Raw genomic sequence first — 18,271 nt, 5'->3', positions numbered from 1 at the left:
CTGGGATACATGATTATTGCTGTGAAGTTATCAGGTTCAACTCAAGAGTAAGTACACGTTATGCTAATGAGGTATTCTGATAATGTGAAACAAACACGCACGTTGATTAGCTTCTCCCAGGGTCAGCCCTTTATATCCTAATGGGCTGGGTTTGCCTTATGAAATTAATTCATCCTTTCAAGTACAATCAGGTATATAGCTTCTCCTCTCAAACTTCTTTTGCTATAGAATTCCTTGTACAACTGTTAAAATTATTTCTAGAATTGTTTCAAATAAGCAAAGCATGTTCACCACAAGCTATCTTCCCTCAAGTCTCTAACTTAATAAATTCAATCAATCTGGAGGCTTGACTATCCATCTGATCAAGTATGTGTTAGACTTGGATGATACGTGTTTCTATCTTCAGAGGACACTTGATTCAACATTTGAACTCACACTGGATTTTGTTCTAGCTGTTCAGGGTCTTGACATAATTCGCTAGGTTCAGTAGAAGGCATGCAATGTATAGGCTGAGGGCCTATATTCCTGCCCAAACTAGAACTTACCCCATAATACAGGTGATGGACAGGCATCATTGGCTGCTCACCAACCATTTGTAAATGCATAATTAAGGGTCAATTGAACCTGTTAAAAGTTCAAGTGATCCTGATAATATACTGCCAATGCAAAATTCCAGTTGGCATGCGCAGGCAGGCTAAAGTGGGATTTATGATTTTTTAAAAGAACGTACATACAATTATGGGAAGGATGTGTCCTGTGCTTAGACCATACCTTCTATGCATGCCTGAAATGTGTAGCTCCCACATCCTTATCAGCCTCCTGCTCTGCAAAATGCACACCCCCATTCCTTTCACCCTCTTCCTTAAGCTTTCCACATGCTCCCTGACCCAATCGCTGGATTTACTTTCGATCATGATACATCTTGGCTCAGCCTGCAATACTGGAAGCACCTACAGCTGAGCTGTGGTGCTGTCAGTTCTGCTGAATGTGGAGGTCCTGGTGTTGGAATGGGGTCAACAAAGTTAAAGGTCACACAGCATCAGGTTATAGGCCAATAGGTTTATTTGGAAGCACAAAGTCCTTCATCAGGTAGCTAGTGAGGAAGCATCATACCACACAGAATTTATAGTAAAGAATCAAAGTGTCATACAACTGATGCGATGCATTGAACAAATCTCGGTTGTTGTTAAGTCCTTAATCACTTAGAATGGGGGTGCAGGTTTTGATTGATTAATATGTAAATCCTAGACAGACACAAACATGCACACACAAACACACATACACACACAATCATGCATACAGACTCACACATACATATATAGGTCTATGGGGTGAATTTGCATTTGCAGATTTACAATTATATATACATTCTATTTTATTTGAAAAACCATTCAGTTTGTAGGCAGTCAGTCCATGTCAACATTTTATAATTTCCTACTTTGGAAATAGAACCAGTCTGACTCAAGGTTGGGATACAAACAAGACTCGAACCTCATACCTTTAATGCATTGTCTGAGCTGAGGTGTCATCTTTTTAAAATAAAACCTTAAGCTATCTCAAGACTGTGACTTGAAAGAACGTTTAGAATTTACTTATTGATCAATCAAAACCTGCATCCCTATTCTAAGTCAGAGTGGTGCTGGAAAAGCACAGCAAGGTAAAAACAATGACTGCAGATGCTGGAAACCAGATTCTGGATTAGTGGTGCTGGAAGAGCACAGCAGTTCAGGCAGCATCCAAGGAGCAGCGAAATCGACGTTTCGGGCAAAAGCTTTGCCCGAAACGTCGATTTCGCTGCTCCTCGGATGCTGCCTGAACTGCTGTTGTTTTCCAGCACCACTCTAATCTAGAATCTGGTTTCCAGCATCTGCAGTCCTTGCTTTTATCTAGTTTTTTCCCTAATCTAAGTGCTTAAGGACTTAACAGCAATCTAGGTTTCTTCAATATATTGCATCAGTTGTATGACACTTTGATTCTTTACTATAACTTCTGTGTCACATGATGCTTCCTCACTAGCTACCTGACAAAGGACCAGTGCTCCAAAAGCTTGTACTTCCAAATAAACCTGTTGGACTATTACCTGGTGTTGTGTGATTTTTAGTTCTGCTGGAGATTTGCCAGCAGCTTCTCAGAGTGGGACTTCCTCCCAAGTGAGGGATAGCTGTCTTGAAATGAGGCAATGTAGCTTATCCATGCACCTTATGGCTGCAGTTGTGATTGCAGTGTATCATTCTTTTGGATGTATTAGTGAGGTATAACTGTTGCTGATTTGATATGGGTTGGATGACAATACTATTCCTGTTGAGATCCTTGATCCACACTGTTTGACCTTGTTCCAGACTTGGTATTGGGGTGAAACCATGCATTGATGTTAATCATTTGTTGTTGATGAAATTTCTGGTCTTTCTTTTATCAGCGTTTTTGTTTAAACTTTGGAGCTCATTGAGTGATGCTAATCACTTTCGAAGCATAGTGAGTTACAATTTTACTTTTCTCCCCATTAATAGTACTGACGGTGGGAACCACATTGTAATGCTGTGGAATTGGGTAGAGCTAACAAGAAGTCAATATTCTTGTATTAGAGATTTTTTATGTTTGGACTCTATGTTCAGCTTTGCCATTTGACCAAGGATATCTTGGTGGATGAGCGATGTGTTGGAATCCTGAAATAGTGCTAAATTTTTGAATGTTTCATTGGCAAATTGTGGTTCATGTTCTGACATAACCACATTCGGGATTCTATGAATGGAAAATATTTCATGTAGGAATTGATGACTGCATCCACAGTAGTAGAGTGTACTTTCTTTAATTTCTTTTGATCCATTGAGAGAAATTGTTGATCGTTATTAGATACCATGGCCTTCAAAGACAGACAGATCAGTTCCTATGCATGGGAAAGGCAGGAGGAACCAACCAATATTTCCTTACATAACAATGTATAATACATATCTGATAATCAGTCATAAGACCTGCTTTCTATTTGGTTAGTGATTCCAGCCACTGTACTGAAACTTGAGATCTAGCCCTGCATTTGGTGATGTCTCAGTATCCTTAATGTACCTTGTCAAGGATATTGATCATAGTGTTGGAGGGATACTAAGTCTGTCATCAAAAACCAGAAGTCATCAATAATAGTGAATTGTTGTCTGTGTCTGACATAGGTTTTCTTAATTAGGTTGAAGATAGTATATATTAACATGGCTATTTAATAGAAGGTGGAGAGATGGGATGACAGGTCATTTTTAGGATGGTTTGTGTAACTAGTGCTATGTCACAGGAATCAGTTTTGGGGCCACCATTGTTTATAATATATATTAATGACTTGGATGAATGTACCAAGTTTGCAGATGGCACAAAATAGGTGGGAAGGCAAGTGGGAAAGATGACACAAAGAGTCCGCAGAGGCATATAGACAGGGGGAGTGAGTGGACAAAAATTTGACAAATGGAACAGTATGTGGGAAAATGTGAAGCAATGTGCTTTGGCAAGAAGAATAGAGGAACTGAATATTATTTAAATGGACAAACATTGCAGAAAAATACTGAACAGAAAGATTTAGAGTCTTTGAGCAAGAATCACAAAAGGCTAGTATCCAAATTTAAAGGATAATAAGGAAAGAATATTTGATGTTGGCCTCAATTTCAAAGGGAATTGAGTTTAAAAGTAGAGAGGTTTTGCAAAACCTATAGAAGGCAATAATCGGACCAGAGCTGGAACTCTGTGAACAATTTTGAGTGCCTTATCTAAGGAAAGACATACTGGCATTGGAGGCAGTCTAGAAAAGGTCCAGTAAGCTGATACCAGATATGATGGGACTGTCTTATGAACAGAGGTTGAGAAGATTGGGCTGGTACCCATTGGAATATAGAAGAATGAGTGGCGACTTCATAGAAACATACACGATTCCGAGGGGATTTGACAGGGTAGATGCATAAAAGCTGTTTCCCTTGTGAAAAAATCTAAACAAAAGGTCATAATCACTGAATAAAGGGTTGCACGTATAGACAGAGATGTAGATGGATTTATTCCTGCAGATGGTAGTGAATCTATGGAATTTTTTACCATAGTTCTCTGTTGAGGTGGGTAGTTAAATATATTTACAGTTGAGATAGAATTTTAATTAGTAAGGAAATCAAGAGTTATGAAGAAAGGGTAGGAAAATGGAGTTGAGGAGTGGTATGGTGGGGCTGACTCAGTGACCAGCACTGCTGCCTCGCGGCGCTAAGCACCTGGGTTCAATTCCAGCCTTGTATGACTGCTTGTGTGGAGTTTGTACATTTTCCCCATGTCAGCTTGGGTTTCCTCTGGGTGCTCTGGATTCCTTCCACAGTCCAAAGCTCTGCAAGCTAGGTGGAAATGTAGGGTTACAGGGCTGGGGTGGATCTAGGTGGGATGCTCTTCAGTTGGTCAGTATGGACTTGATAGGCTGAATGATCTGCTTCCACTGTGATTCTATGAGGATTATCAGATCAGCCATGATCTCAATGAATGGTACAGCAGGCTGAATGGCCTGCTTTCTGCTCCTGCATATTTTGGTCTTGTCATTAGGTTTCCTTTCCAGCCAGCTGTCTATATAGTGTAGACATATAGTGAGACATTTGCGATCATTTTTCTGTTCCTTTTTGCCGAAGTCAGGCTTTGTTTGTGCCACTGGCTGTACTTTTTTTTGCTTAAGAATCCGTATTGAGGTTGTCAGCTAATTATTTATCCACTGGTGTAAAATTGTGAACATTCATTGGAGAAGCCATCTGCTAATATCTGCAATTCACCAAACACATATTTGGTCTCAAAAATAAATCACATGAAATGAAGAGAAGATCATTGTATCCATGGACCCATCTTTACCAATTCTACTTGATCGAACAATGGGGTCAATGGTGTATGACCAGTCCACATAAGATCCATGAAACCAAGTAAGTAATCTGAAAATCTCTCTCAGGTGTTACAACTCCAGCTGGTGTTATTACTGGATAAATTAGATCACAGAATGAAATCTGTTTTGATAGATCATATCTTGATTTTTTTCAAAAAATTAACGTGGTCTTTCACTAAAACGTAAGTGCAGAAAGCTGCACATTCAGTTTAATTAATAAGACAGAAGATTAATACACAAAAGAAAAGTGAAATAAAACAAAGCAAGCTACCTACATGAAACACGACTTGCCAAATCTCAAAACACACGGCAATACAAAATTCTATCTACTCTCCAAACACCATCCATCACTTTATATTTAACTTTCCTTCCCTGTCCAATCTGTAAGTTTTACTTAAATGTTACTTCTTGAGTTCCTTCCTGTGTACTGTGAATTCTTTTCCCCTGGAATACTCACACAACTGAAAGCCTATACTGTGTTAGTCTTTTAATAATCTGCAGAGTTCGAATCAAACAAAATTTCACAAAATTTACTGTTTCACTGAGGTAATTTATTCCCTCAATTTCTCTGAATAATCTTTTTTAGAGGAGATTATACTTGCTTTTGACTTCAGTTAACTCTCCTTCAAACTGAATCCAAAAGTGAATAAATTTTAAAAAGTCCTCATCCAAGCTTTTGCTAAATCTAATGGCTTAATGCCTTATCCCTCCTATTGTAAATACCCTCATTATATATTAACTTGTATTAACATTCCAGCCAACTTTGCTGTCACCTTCTCTCTGTCACATGCTGGCTTTAAATCATGATTCTGGAAGGTCAAGCTGAGTTAATTTGTTAAACCCTTTTCAAAAGCAAACCAACACCTGTTAGTATAAAACCTGAAAGTCTAAAACAAACGTGGTATTGTATGTAAATCACCCACTTTTCTTTACAAAGGACAATATAAAGTGGAGATTCTAGTCCAATGGTTGCGTTTGAATTGCCATATCAGATAATGCTCCAGATATGTAACATATTGGTTTCCTGTATCCTTCCAGACGCTCTTGGAAGACAACTGCTCCAGTGACCTGTGGGTGAGGCATCCATTAGTAGTTGGGATTGATGGATATAGTAGTTGGCAGAAACATCTGTGAAGGTCAGAATGTCTCTGATCTTCTGAAAAACCTCTTCTGAATGAATGTCCCAAAACCACTCTTCAGACTTGTTTGAGTAAGCATTTCCAAGCTTCAGTGATGGTTGCTAAATGAGGTAAAAATGTTTCAAACTGGTTTACTATTCCAGAAATATCTTTAAATCATATACTTTGCAATAGGAAACTCTTTTACTGCTTTTTTATAAAGGATATTTGGTGTCTAGGTGCATAAATCCCTGAAAATTGCCACCCAGTTTGATAGGGTTGTTAAGGAGGCATATGGTGTGGCGTTTATTGGTAGGGGGATTGAGTTTCAGAACCACGAGGTCATGCTCCAGTTGTACAAGAACTGGTAAGGCAGCACCTGGAGTATTGCGTACAGTTCTGGTCACTGTATTATAGAAAGGATGTGGAAGCTTTGGAAAGGTTTCAGAGGAGATTTACTAGGATGTTGCCTGGTATGGAAGGAAGGTCTTACGAGGAAAGGCTGAGGGAACTGAGGCTGTTTTGGTTGGAGAGAAGGTTGAGAGATGACTTAATTGAGATGTATAAGATAACCAGGGGGTTACATAGAGTGGAAGGTGAGAGCCTTTTTCCTCGGATGGTGAAGGCTAACACGAGGGGACATAGCTTTAAATTGAGGAGTGATAGATTTAGGACAGATATCAGGGGTAGTTTCTTTATTCAGAGAGTACTAAGGGCGTGGAATAGCCTGCCTGCAACAGTATTAGACTCGCCGACATTAAAGGTATTTAAATGGGCATTGGACATACATATGGGTAATAATGGAATGGTGTAGGTTAGATGGGCATCAGATTCATTTCACAGGTCGGTGCAATATCGAGGGCCAAAGGGCCTATACTGTGCTGTAATGTTCTATATTCTATGCTCTATGATATGGGGACTTTATGTTATCTTTGTCAATATGCTTCTGCAAGGACCAATATATCAGCCACATGGCATATAACACCTTCCAAACCTTGTAGACAATTCTAGATTGGAATATTGGAAGATATTTGGAGCTGAGGTAATTACAAAATGTAATCTGTTGAAAAGTATCTCCCGAACTAAGTGATGAACGTGGAATGCAGATTTGATAGTTTAACTAAAGGAATCTGCCAGAAACCACTGTTGGTATCAAGCTTAGTGAAGGTCATACTTTAGGTGAATTTTCATTAGCTGTCATCTACAGTCATGGGTGGATTTTTCTAGCCACTATTTTATTAAGTTGTGTAAATGATAGAACCATTCAGTTTTGGTAGGATGACCATGCCTGGTCATTAATCTGTTGGTTTTGTCAGCTGTGAGATGATGTCAGTGTTGGCCATCCCCTGTAATTTGTTTCTCACTTGCTCCATTTAAGGATGATGAATCTTCCTAAGTGTGTGCAAGCACAATGGTTTAGTACTGAAAACAGCAAATGCTGCAGATCCCAATGGATCAGACTGCATCCATGAAAAGAGAGCAAGCTGGCATTTGATGTTTTCAGTACAGATTCCAGACTCTGCAATAATTTGTTCCCACACAATGGTTTGATGTTTTTTCTTAATGCAATGGTATATTCCATGAAAGATTTAACCAACTCAGTGATCAATTTTAGATATTCGTTTTTGAAGGGTAATCCAAGATGGAGGACGGGAAAAGTTTGTAACTGTACTGATGCTCCATTTTGAGGTATTTTAAGTGTTGGAGGCGGTTTCCGTGAATTTCAGGAGCAGCAATTACTGTTTCATATGCTGTTGCAATTGTTTTGGAACTTAGGAGAAAAAACATGTCAAAGCAACGGCACTTTTAAAAGGGAGAAAGGCAGACAAAGGCAGCGAGCACATAGTCTGTAAGGGAGAGAAAGAAAGAAACCTACAATGCTAAGTGACACAGCAGTGAACCTGCACAGTTACTGCCTTTGCTGGTTGAATTCATGTATCGCTGGATATCGGAGTGTCTTTACTAAAATTAGCAAACAGTGAAATTCACAACTGATCTTGGAGGAACCTGTTTGGGAGAGGTCACAGCACAGAAACAGATAAGTGAATAGTTTTAAGTATAGCCTTGCTGTAAATCTACAATAGTGAGCAGAGTGGGTTCTTTTTATTGGGATCGGTCTCCTGATTAAATTTTAAAAATATAAGTCATTAGTATTAAGTTAGCCTGGAGCAGTGTTTTGTAGAGCAATAAGATGGTGCTATTTTCTGGGTCTGTAGATTGGAAGGAGCGAAATGGTTTTTAGTAGAGTGCTATGTTCTTCTTGTTGGATGTGGGAGTTTTGAGAGAGTTTACAGGTTACTGAGGATTATATCTGCAATAAATGCTGTTGGTTGCAAATCCTGTCAGATCAAATGGATCAGTTGGAGCGACAGTAAGAGGCAATGAGGAATTTACAAGAGCTAGGGGGTGTGATGGATGGCAGTTATAGGAAGGGAGAAAAGCCACAGATACAGTCAGGTAGATGGGTTACTTCCAAGAAAGGTAAGAGAGGTAGACGGGTAGTACAGGAGTCTTCTATGGCTATCCCCATTTCAAATAAGTATGCTATTTTGGAAAATGTAGGGGTGATGGACTTTCAGGGGAATATGGCACCAACAGCCAAGTTTCTGGTATCAAGACTGGTTCTAATACAATGAGGGGCACATTGGGTTCTAAGCGATCGATTTTGTTAGGAGGGGGAATGGCGTTTTTGATAAGGGATAGCATTAAGCTGTACTTAGGAAGGATATTCCCAGAATTTCATCCAGGGAAGTTATTTGGGTGGAATTGAGAAATAAGAAAGGGAATATCACCTTATTGAGATTGTAGATCCCGATAGATGTAATGGGACTAGATCCACGAATAGTCAGCAGAAATTGAGAAACAAATTGGTAAGGAGAATTCAGTTATCTGTAAGAATAATAGGGTAGTTATGGTAGGGGATTTTAGCTTTCCAAACCAAGACCAGGACTGCCATGGTGTTAAGGATTTAGATGGAGAGGAATCTGTTAAGTGTGTACAAGAAAATTTTCTGAGTCAGTATGTGGATGTACCTACTAAAGAAGATACAAAATTTGACCTACTCTTGGGAAATAAGGCAGGGCAGGTGACTGAGGTGTCAGTGGGGAGCACTTTGGGGCCAGTGACCATAATTCTATTAGATTTAAAATAGTGATGGAAAAGGATAGACCAGATCTAACAGCTGAAGTTCTAAATCGGAGGAGGCCAATTTTGATGGTATTAGGCAAAAACTTTCAAAAGCTGATTGGGGGCAGATATTTGCAGATAAAGGGACGGCTGGAAAATGGGAAGCCTTCAGAAATGAGATAACAAGATTCCAGAGACAGTATATTCCTGTCTGGGTGAAAGGAAAGGCTGGTAGCTGTGGGGAATGCTGTATGACAAGAAAAATTGAGGGCTTGGTTAAGAAAAAGAAGGAAGCATTTGTCAGGTATAGACAGGAAAGATCGAATGAATCCTTAGAAGAGTATAAAGGCAGTAGGAGTATACTTAAGAGGGAAATCAGGAGGGCAAAAAAGGGCACATGAGATAGCTTTGGCAAGTAGGCTTAAAGATAATCCAAAGGGTTTTACAAATACATTAAGGACAAAAGGGTAACTAGGGAGCGAATAGGGCCCCTCAAAGATCAGCAAGGCAGTCTTTGTGTGGAGCTGCAGGAGATGGGGGAAGTACTAAACAAGTATTTTGCATCAGTGTTTATTGTGGAGAAGGACATGAAAGATATAAAATATAGGGAAATAAATGGTGACACCTTGAAAAATGTCCATATTACAGAGGAGGTAGTGCTGGATATCTTTAAATGCATAAAGTTAGATAAATCCCCAGGACCTGATCAGGTGTACCCCAGAACTCTGTGGGAAGCAAGGAAAGTGATTGTTGGGCCTCTTAATGAGATATTTGTATCATCGATAGTCACAGGTGAGATGCCAGAAGACTGGAGGTTGGTTAATGTTGTACCATTATTTAAGAAGGGTGGTAAGGACAAGCCAGGGAATTATAGACCAATGAGCCTGACGTCAGTGGTGGGCAAGTTGTTGGAGGGAATCCTGAGGTACAGATTTACACAAATTTGGAAAGGCAAAGACTGATTAGGGAGAGTCAACATGGCTTTGTGCGTGAGAAATCATGACTCACAAACTTGATTGAGTTTTTTGAAAAAGTAACAAAGAGGATTGACATGTCCAACACAAAGAGTGTTGGACATGATCTATATGATTTCAGTAAGGCATTCGACAAGGTTCCCCATGAGAGACTGGTTAGCAAGGTTAGATCCCATGGAATACAGAGAGAACTAGCCATTTGGATACAGAACTGGCTGGAAGGTTGGAGACAGAGGGTGGTGGTAGAGGGTTGTTTTTCAGGCTGGAGGCTTGTGATCCATGGAGTGCCACAAGGATCGGTGCTGGGTCTTCTACTTTTTGTCATTTATATAAATGATTTAGATATGAAGATAAGAGGTATAGTTAGTAATTTTCCAGATGACACCAAAATTGGAAAGGTAGTGGACAACAAAGAAGGTTACCTCAGATTACAATGGGATCTTGATCAGATGAGCCAATAGCTGAGGAGTGGCAGATAGAGTTTAATTTAGATAAATGCAAAGTGCTGCATTTTGGGAAAGCAAATCAGAGCACGACTTATACACTTAATGGTAAGGTCCTAGGGAGTGTTGCTGAACAAAGAGAGAATCTCTTGGAGTAGATTCATAGCTCTTTGGAAGTAGAGTTGCAGGTAGATAGGATAGTGAAGAAGGCATTTGGTATGCTTTCTTTTATTGGTCAGAGCATTGAGTATCGGATGTTGCGGTTGTACAGGATGTTGGTTAGACCACTTTTGGAATATTGCATGCAATTCTGTCGGAAGGATATTGTGAAACTTGAAGGGATTCAGTAAAGATTTACAAGGATGTTGCCAGGGTTGGAGGATTTGAGCTATAGGGAGAGGCTGAATAGGCTGGAGCTGTTTTCCCTGCAGCGTCGAAGGCTGAGGGGTGACCTTATAGAGGTTTATAAGATCATGAGGGGCATGGGGTGGGAGAGTCCAGAACTAGAGGGCATAGGTTTAGGGTGAGAGGGGAAAGATATAAAAGCGACCTAAGGACCAACTTTTTCACACAGAGGGTGGTGCGTGTATGGAATAAGCTGCCAGAGGAAGTGGTGGAAGCTGGTGCAATTACAATCTTTAAAAGGCATCTGGATGGGTTTGTGAATTGGAAGGGCTTGGAGGGATATAGGCCAAGTGCTGGCAAATGGGACTGGATTAGGCTGGGATATCTGTTTGGCATGGTCGAGTTGGACCAAAGGTTCTGTTTCTGTGCTGTACATCTCCATGACTCTATAACTTTAATTACTCTTCTCTGTAACACATTGAATTCAGCAGAGGAGGTTTAGAGTGATATATACTTTCTTGCTCAACAGATGATGAATGTCTTTTGTGTATTATACCTCAAATACACTGTTGATTCCTCTTTAATTTTGCGGGCTGTTCCATGCACCACGTGCAGGAAGTTGCAAGTTCACTTGCCTCAACCTTGGATTTTACTCTATGACTTTATTTGCGCCAATGTCAAGTTTAAAATGTGTTGGATGACTATTAATCTGTGTCATATTTGTATCAAATGAGTCATTATTATTCCAAGGGAAACTTGACACATCTTTTGTGGGTGCATATCCTCACATAACGTGTTTTCTAATAAAGATATACTTTGGTATTCCAGGTTTGCTTCCAAAGATATTTGTTGTAAGGCGTTGACCTCCTGAAGTAAATAAGCACTGCTTCAACTTGTTGTTGAATGACATATATTCTCTGGAAATTTCCCACTTACAAAAGTTGCATTGGTGTGTTTTGGCTAGACATTATTTCAGTCTGTATGGATTATTAATTCTGCATCTGGAACAGTGAGTTCTAGCATCAAAGGATTTAAAGACGTTCTGTGTTGATCTGTTATGTGATGCTTTGGTGTTTTTGTACCTCAGATAGTTGATAAAGTTTGATGAACTTCTTGAGCTTCATTCGTTTTACGTTCCCATTGCTCACATGCTGTTTTTAGATTTCAGCTTCTATCACAATCTGGATAGGACTTTCCAGTGCATGATCTTCTTTGGGTTGGAACTCGTCAGAAAGAAATGGACCACAATGTAATAAAATTAGTTCTGGTTAAAAATTGCTAAAATTACAACATTCTCACAATGTAAAAACATAATTGATAAAATTGTCAACATATATCCTTCTAATAAATATTGCTGTCTCTGTTATATAATTCTCACTTAACATAATATACTTGTCAAATGTTCTTACAATATTGTCTTGGGTACCATCTATTACATTTTATCATCTCACAGCATGACTTTCTATCAGATCTATGGAATAGAGAAATGTGATCATTTGTTTTTTCTCTAGGTTTCATTTGTAATCCTAAAGTAATTTATCATTGCATGAGTTTTTTCTTCCATCAATCTTATTTAATCACCCAATTGAAGTATTTGTGAGTTTAAATCTGCTTGGAGGTGGTACTACTTTCCCATTGTTATTGTATTGTACTGTTGCTGTTTCTGTTGCTCACATGATTTACTTGAAAGCTGATGTAGGAATGTCAAAAGGACTATAGATGTAACAATTTTACAATGAAAAGCTATTATTATTGTCATGAAGAATTTTAACTTTTACCTTCTTGTTTTTTTTTCAGAAATTCTTTTTTAACTTTTTCATGAATGAGAGATGAAAACTTTGAGAAGTTTCAGAATTTATTTTCTTACTTGTGCTAAAAAATTCAAGCGCTTATATTTATTGACATTCTTTAAAATAAAGAAAACCATTTTTAAAGTTTCTATCAGCATAAAGAAAAGTCTTTTACTCAGTAGGTCCTGGTACCAGTAGTTATGGGCTTATGCCCGAAGCGTCAATTCTCCTGCTCCTTGGATGCTGCCTGGCCTGCTGTGCTTTTCCAGCACCACACTTTTCAACTCTGGTCTCCAGCAGCTGCAATCCTCACTTTCTCACAGTCAGCATATAGTCCAGTTACTTACACAGGTCAGTCATAATCTGGAGGCTCTTTCTATCTATTCACTCATGGGATGTGGGTATTACTGATTGGGCAGAAATTTATTGCTAATCCCTAGTTGCTCTTGAAAAAGTGGTGCTGAGCTGTCTTATTGAACTGCTGCAGTCCATGTGTTGTAGGTAAACCCACAATATTGTTGGGGAAGAAATCCCAGAACTTTCACCCACCTGATGCTGAAGGAACAATGATATATTTCCAAGTCAGTGGCTTAGTGAGGAACTTGTAGGTGCTGGTGTTCCCAGGGATCTGCTGCCTTTGTCCATCTAGGTGAGATGTAATAGTTGGTTTGGTCAGTGCTGCCTAAGGAGCCTTGGTGAATTGCTGCAGTGCATATTGTAGATGGTATGCACTGCTGCTACTGAGTGTCAGTGTGAGGGAATGGTTGTTTGTGTATGTGGTGTCAATCAGGTGAACTGTTTTATTCTGGATGGTGAGTGCTTTCTTACAATTTGGGCAATGGTCAATGCTGTAAGGCTGCCAGAAGCAGTCAGAAGAATGGTATATCATCCATTGAGGAGCTGCAAACAGAGCAGTCAGTGGTTTGGTCAGTCATATTGAGTGGCTGTTTGTCAAAGTCAGTCAAATGTCTGGATCGCTACGGTCTTAGGGACCTGTGTATTGATTTTTGAGGAGATTTGCTTTGGGGGGGGTACAGTGGAGTGGTATGGTGGACGAGGAGGGTGTGGGACATCACTGCAAAAGGGTTGGCAGTGTTGAGGTTAGGGATTGGAAAAGTAGAGGCATGTTTAGAGGTGGGGGCAAGGACAGTGATGGGGACAATCCCAAAGTGTATGGAGGGTTAAGCAGAAAAGCATCAGATGTCATGATAGACTATGATGGGGATGTTGGAGGCAGTGACCACCTCTATGGGTGGTATAGACTAGCAGAGTAGGCATCATTATGTAATTTGGGGGTTTAGGGGACAAGAAGGACAGTTAGAGGTAAAGTTCAATATGAGAGGTCTGCTCCTCACAGGAATGGGTCGAAATTGGCTAATATGAGGTAAAAGGTTCATGGAGGCTCTGGAGTGGGGGGGTGGCTACGTTCAGAATGAATGTGACTTAGCTTTGAATGGTGGTCAAAGGTGACTTGCAGCATGTAAATCTAATGATGCGGAAGTTACAACAATGACTGAAAAAAAGGCAAATGCTGTCTGAAAGCAACTCATCAGTTGTGAAACCTCCAAGAGTGCTGTGCGATAATAAGAACATCACTTCATCGTTGGTCAAATAAGTGTAATGGTGTATTCTATTGAAAATTTAGATGAGCTTGGGTCTGAGATGGAAAGGGGTTAGAGTGCATCAGGCCCTCCTATTTCAATGTAGTGTCATGGTCACTAGGCCGACATGGCACCTTCACCCCAAGTTGGTGAGCAGGTTGTGACCAGGCCTGTGGTGGAGCAGATGATGGAACAGCTGCAGATGTGCGGTCTTCACTGATTGGACCCATCTGGGACAGGCCCCTCAGTATCATCTGGACAAAGTGTGTTTCATCACCGTTGCATGCTGTGCTGCACACAATTGAAGTAGGCAATGGATTGATGCTCTGAATGCTGAGGAACTGGGAGAATGGGAATGCTCTTCCATGGAACATATTGAGAAGGCGGTAGGTCTCCTTGTGTGTGACAGAGCACTATAAACTGGTGAGGACCTTTTAACATCTGGTTTCAATAGATGAGAACTGGATGGAGCAGATCATCATGAAATGTAAGATATTTGTTGGTCATTTTGTTTGCATTGTGGGGCTGAACTACAACCTCTACTCATTTCATTTGTGTTCCCTTTTGCTGTCTGTAAATAAAAGCTCACATTTGGATTTGTCCAATTGCTTGCCAGTATGTCATGTTCCCCCATCGGACAATGACAATAGGTCTCCAGTAGGCATTGGGGACCTGGAGGCCTAGAGTAGGTATTTAGATAAGGATGCAGCTCAGGACAGGTAAACTGTGTGGCCTGGTGGTTAACCGTGGCTAGGGTGACAGATGGGTCGTATATGCGACAAAGCATCAGGCACCTTGCTGTGTGCCATGGGCAACGTGGCTTCGTGGATGCTATGCCATTATGTTGATGGTGAATGTCGATGCCAGATTTGCACATCAGTGTGCACAGCAGCCTTTTGAAGATGGCACAAATGACATTTGATGGCTACCTGCTGAGTGGCAAGTTATTTTGATAATAGTGCCTGATAACATGGGGAAAGAATCAGACAAGAGGGATGCTATAGGGGGCCGGTAGGAAGTTAGTGAGCTGAGCATTGTAAGGTAAGGGGAGAAATGTTGCTAGGCCTCATAGCATAAAAGCCCTCCGAAAAACTCAATGCAATCTACACTTAGGTAAAAATGTAAGATTCAGCCCATTTTGATTTGAATGCGTAAAAGGAAAAAGGAGGCAACTTTGTGTTCATTCAGTGCCTTTCGTAATCTCGGGATGACCCAAAGGGTTTTACAGCTAAAGAAGTATTGTTGAATTTGTAATGCTGCAAGTATTTTGTAATATTGGAAAAATGATAGTTAATTTATACAAAGCAAGATCCCACAAACAGCAATACTATAATGCTAGATAATCCATTTAGTAACAATCAAGGGAGGGAAAACATCCTTACCCTTCTTTGAAGACTTCAGCATGTTGTCTACTGGATGAGCAAAGATGAATTGCAATCCCCTGTGACAGAGTGACAGTGACAGTACACAGTGGCAGAACACAACATGGGACACAACAGAATGGAAATTGGGACAGTCGGGGCATTCAATTAGATGGGAGCTGACATCTTAGTTTTGCGATGCAGGGCTGGGTTTATGAGACAAAGTGGGTGGTGTGTGAATAGCAGAATGGCTGAGCAAGGGCCCAAAGTTGGGAACCTATTTACCATTAACTTGCATATCATGAATGCTCAGGAATTGGGAAGCACATCAAATTCAATCCTTAATTAAGTTTAAGCCATGGATCCAAGCTGAGGTTCTGTCTTTGTCTAGTTCTGTGGCACAAGGAAAGTTTTCAGGGGAAAATAGTGGAATGGGTTGGTCAGGGCTGGTCATGAAGATGTCCAAGAATTCATGAAGCCAACAAAGGAGATTATTTTGGAAACACTGCTCCCTTTTACAGCTGTCAGTTTGCTATTCTCTGTGATTTAAATGACCAGCAGCACACACATTGTAAAAGAGTAAGCACATAAGGTCAGTGCAGGATTTTGGTGACATTTGATTAAAGCGTTAGGGTGTCAGATAGGTCAGGTATCACACTGCTGGGTAAGTAGGGTGCCAGATATCTAGAGGGTGTCATGTCAGTAGGGCACTAGGTACAAGGTAAGTAAAGTTTCAAGGTGCCAGGACCTGTAATCTATTGGGACAATCTATTCTGGACATTTTAGCATAATCTATTGTGGATATGTTGTTATCTATTGTGGATGTGTTCCTAAAGGCTATCATGTACATGTTGATGTGACCTGTTGTTTATATACTGGTGTAACTTTTTGTGAAGGTGATCATGTGCCCTATTGAGGATACTTTGGTACAACTCATAGTGAGTTGGTTTAATTTAATATGAACATATTGCTATAATATTGTGAACGTTTGTACATAATCTACTGTGTAAATCAAACACATCAATATTATGGTGGAGAGCATCTATTTTGCATGCTTCTCTGAAATGTTGAAGACTCCTACCTTACATGATCTCTCTCCAATCAACTATTTCCCTGTAAAGGTTTAGTTTCAGATTTTGGCTTCTATAGCTGGCTGCAAATACCAATTTTTATGTTTGGTTAGCACTTCAACCTAAGAGTAGATTGGGCCTGGATAATTTGCTTCAGGACAATCATTTAAAGCACTCATTCAGTCCATTCACTCCTTTACATTCATTCTAGACCTTTGTTTGGAGCTATGCATGCCTTTTTCAATTATGATTCATTTTCCCTTACTTATATCATAGCTGACATTTCTCTGTGTCAGTACTAAGAATATTCCATCATAGGTTCGATTTTCTTTAATGTATAAGTCAGTCTGGCTGTTGTGCACTAATATGCATAGCTCACTCTTTTTGATCTCTTTACGGTCATGGGTTTTTCCAAGCTTGCTAACTGGCCTTCATAGTTCTTACTGTGCTGATCCATTTCTTTGAATGATTGTCATACTTGCATTTTTTACGTTATGGGAGGTTAGCCTTTTAAATGGGTGACCACGAAATTCAGGGGCAGACTGGAAATTGAAGTGTGGCCACTAAGCCAATTGAACCTAAGAACATAAGAACTAGGAGCAGGAGTAGGCTGTCTGGCCTTTCGCGTTTGATCCGCCATTCAATACGCTGATCTTTTCGTGGACTCAGCTCCACTTACCCACACTCTCACTGTATCCCTTAATTCCTTTATTGTTCAGAACGATATTTATCTCAGCTTTAAAAACATTCACTGAAGTAGTGTCAACTACTTCACTGGGCAGGGAATTCCATAGATTTACAACCCTCTGGGTGAAGAAGTTCCTTGTCAATTCAGTCCTAAATCTGCTCCCTCTAATCTTGTCCTCTAGTCCTAGTAAACTCCCCAGTAGGATTAATATACTTATTCATATTTGTATGGATCGACTAGCTTGTTAGGTACTCAAGAAGGGCTAAAAACCTATTATGACCCATACCCGAACCACATCTATCTGCCTTGTTAATTTGTAGCAGGTTATAAGTTTAATTACAAATATTTTTCTCTTAAAAGAAGAACAGGATTGTGTAGCTAGTGACCCCGCTTTATGAGTTAATGATCAATCTTACTATAATGGAATATTTTGTTTCCCTGCCTAAGGAAAGTGTAGTTTGCTTTATTTCGTACTTTAAGCCAATATTGCTACCTGGACATTGAGATAACGATTGGGTGTTTCTTGGGCTGTGGGTGTTTGCACATACAATGTCGTTGAGTCCGAATAGAATCCCTACAGTGTGGAAATAGGCCATTGGCCCAACAAGTCCACACCGACCCTCCGAAGAGTATCCTACACAGACCCATTCCCCAACCCAACATTTCCCCTGAATGATGCACCTAACCTACACATCCCTGAACACTATAGGCAATTTAGCATGGCTAACTCACCTAACTTACTCATCTTTGGACTGGAGGAGGAAACCAGAGCACCTGGAGGAAATCCAGGCTGTATGTGTAAACTCCACACAGTCACCCGAGGCTGGAATTGAACCCAGGTCCCTGGCGCTGTGAGGCAGCAGTGCTAACAACTGAGCCACT

This window comes from Chiloscyllium plagiosum, unplaced genomic scaffold (assembly GCF_037043375.1).
Source record: "Chiloscyllium plagiosum isolate Xiang-an unplaced genomic scaffold, Cpla_swu_hap1 HiC_scaffold_11, whole genome shotgun sequence".
NCBI lineage: Eukaryota > Metazoa > Chordata > Chondrichthyes > Orectolobiformes > Hemiscylliidae > Chiloscyllium > Chiloscyllium plagiosum.
Note: the sequence above shows the minus strand (reverse complement) of the source record.